This window comes from Carlito syrichta, unplaced genomic scaffold (genome assembly GCF_000164805.1).
Source record: "Carlito syrichta isolate Samal-C Ts95f unplaced genomic scaffold, Tarsius_syrichta-2.0.1 Scaffold314090, whole genome shotgun sequence".
Taxonomy (NCBI): domain Eukaryota; kingdom Metazoa; phylum Chordata; class Mammalia; order Primates; family Tarsiidae; genus Carlito; species Carlito syrichta.
This window is the reverse complement of record NW_007258186.1, coordinates 1-3498: the sequence shown is the minus strand read 5'-3', so window position 1 is coordinate 3498 and position 3498 is coordinate 1.

The following is a 3498-nucleotide window of genomic DNA, read 5'->3' as shown; positions in this document are numbered from 1 at the left end:
TGGCACATGCATGAGGTAGGAAAGGATGAGATCAGAGAGGCTGGCGAAGAAATTTGCCTTTCCCAGGAGGAGACAAGTGGGGAGGACAAAAAAATGTGAAGCAACGGCAATATTCAAATAGCAAAGAAAGTTACTGAAGGAACCAGGTGTCCTACCTCATTTCTTATTATAAAATGGAAGTTCCACCATCTGCTGAGAGCAGAGACAGGGCTGAGGAGGGCAGAGAAGTGATGATTACTAGATTGATAGTCCTTCATTCTTTTAAAATAAAAGCAATTATTTAAATCTAAGTTCATTTGGAGCTCTGTCTTTTCGTAACACATCTAGTGTGAGAAGCAGGAGTTGCAGTCTTGATCCGTGAAGACTGACTGCCTGTATTTGTCTTGTCTGTTTCACAAATTTAGGATGTGCTGTAAGGAGTTTTATGATGCAAATAAGCTCTCTGTGCCTGTGTCTGCTCATCTACAAACCGGAAAAATAATAGTACCTAACTCATAGGTTTGTTGTAAGGAGTAAGAGACTCTTCATATATATAAATTGCTAAAAACAGTACCTAGCACATAATAGGCATTCAAAAACTGTAAGTCCCACCATGACTAGCCCAGTGCTGTCCACTAGGTCTTTCTGAGATGATGGAAATTCCACTGGGTTGTCTGATACAGCAGTCACTAGCCACATGTGGCTACTGAGCACTGCAACTGTGGCTAGTGTAATTGCAATTTTACTTTTTATTCACTAAAGTTTAAAAAGCCATATGTGCCTGGGCAGAAGGCTAAGCGACGGTTTTAAACAGGATTTTACTGGTACCAAAAAAGGCACTGAGTTCCATCCCCCAAGGACCCTGGACCTGAAGTACTGGCAAACAGGCCCGATCCATGACAGATATGGCTGTAGCTCCTGGAACCTACCTTTATTCGGTTGGTGCTGATGATCTAAGACAGCATGGGAAAAAGGTGTCAACACAAACCCTGTGCCTCCAGAGGTGCTTTCAGCAGCTGGTAGGGTATTTGTTAGATAAGCAAGAGGCGGAGACGGGGCAAGATGGCGACGGCATAGGTGAACTTGTGAGATTCTCTGAACGTGAGTTCCCAAAAAGGCTATCACTTCGCTACCCCCATCCCCCAGCCCACCACCAACCGCGCTGGGGGCAGGCCCGGGAACTTCAGTCCCACGCAAGGCCAGATATTGCGCCCCCACCCCACTGCTGCCGTTCTACTCATGTGTGGAAGTCTCCGGTCCCAGCCCCCTCCAGATCCCTCCCCGGCTGCATTGTCTCCAACCCGGGCACCGGCATCAAGCCGCCGGTCACACAGGGAGGCTCTGGGCACCCGCCCCTCAGAGACGCTGGTTCCATTTCTGGCTGAAGTCCTCTGTTGGGTCCCAGTGCCACTCTCGCTGTCTAGAGCCTGCCCTTTGGAACTTTGGAGCTCTGGAACTCCGGGTCCACCCTGGCTGAGGCACTCAGCGAGAGACCCCAAATCAGAGGACCCAGACAAGCGGAGAAAAACAGATCTGCTTAAACTGCCTTGCCATTCTCCAGGAAGAGACTTCCATTGCCCTGCCCACCTAGCAACAAACTTTACCTCATTTCCTAAGGCCAGGTATTGCAGCATGCGGGGAAGTTTTGGGTCCCTGCTCCCTCCAGCTCTCTCCCCGGCCCGGCACCCAGCACCGCAGGTCGCACAAGGAGGCTCTGAGTGCCCGCCCCTCAGAGACACCGGTTCCATTACTGGCTGAATACTCTGTAGGGACCCAGTGCCACTCTCGTCATTTACAGTCTGCCTTTTGGAACTTTGGAGCTCTGGAACTCCGGGTCCACCCTGGCTGAGGCACACAGCGTGAGACCCCAAGCCAGAGGACCCAGACAAGCGGAGAAAAACAGACCTGCTTAAACTGCCTTGCCATTCTCCAGGCAGAGACTTCCATTGCCCCGCCCACCTAGCAACAAACTACCTCAGCTCCTAAGGAAACAGTGTGAAACAGGAGACAAAGCCCCACCCCTATGCTGCAACGAAAAACAAAAGGGAGAGGCTGGAATCGGAGATCACAGAAGTGACTCTAGTCTGATCGCTTATTTTGACCTATGATTTTATCATTGAAACTGTTGGTCTAGATTACGATTGGTGTTTACCTTCTGACTTATACTGTTTCTTGATTTTTTTGGCCTGTCTCTGTTTAGCTATCAGTATTCTTTAGGGAATCTTTCTTACCTGTCTTTTTTCACTTCTTCCCAGCCCTGTGTCTCTCTCTCACCTGATAGTTGGTATGTATATCTGTTTTCCCTCTTGCACTTCTCGCTTTCGCTTATTTTGACTTATGATTTTATCATTGTAACTGTTAGTTTAGATCACGTCTGTTGTTGACCTTCTGACCTACACTGTCTCTCGATTTTGTTGACCTGTCTGTGTAGCTATCAGTACTCCTTAGGCAATCTTTCTTACGTGTCTTTCTTCACTTCTTCCCGATCCTGTGACTGTTTTTCACTTGATAGCTGGTATGTATATCTGTTATCCCTCTCGCACTTCTCTCTTTCGCTCATTTTGACTTATGATTTTATCATTGTAACTGTTGGTTAGATCACGTTTGTTATTTACCTTCTGACCTACACTGTTTCTCGATTTTATTGCCCTGTCTCTGTGTTGCTTCAGTACTCTTTAGTACTATGTAGCTATCAGTACTCTTTCTTACGTGTCTTTCTTCACCTCTTCCCAGCCCTGTGTCTCGTTCTCACCTGATAGATGGTATGTATATCTGTTTTCCCTCTCGCGCTTCTCTCTTTCTAACTCCCTATATGACCCCCCCTTCCTCCATTATTTTCCTCTTCTATATGCCCCCTTTTTAAATTTAGGGACCAAGACTGCAAACTGCTGAATAGACAGACTGTAAAGCAGAGGGAAAAGTGAACAAAACCAGAAGACCCTCATAAGGAAGAACAGGTCATTGCAGAAGAGAAATAAAAGCAACCCCACCTTCCCTCAAAAACAGAATTGAAGAGGGGGAGGGAAAGGGGTAAAGGGAGAAAAATCTACAGAAATGAAGAAAAACCAAAAGAAGAGTATGGGTCTCTCCCAGACGCCTGGGAGAGCAGACACTGAGAAAATTGACTTTGGAATACAAACAATGAAAAGTCCCCAGAATGAAGGGTCTCAAAATGCAAATGCAGATATCAAAACAATAATGGAGAGACTAAAAAGAATTGAGGAGACACAAGAAGAAACTAGGAAGGAGCTGATATCTCAGATAACAGTAATAAAGAATACTGTGAATGAAATAAATAACAAATTGATAAGCATGGAAAGCAGAATTACCCAAGCAGAAGAAAGAATCTCAGAGCTTGAGGACCAAAATATAGAAATAACCCAAACTCTTAAAAACACAGAAAATAAGCTAAAAAAGACAGAACAAAACCTTCAAGAGATGAGTGACTACCTCAAGAGGCCTAACCTAAGAATAATCGGACTCCCTGAGGCAGAAAGAGAAACAGAGACCACATTGAAA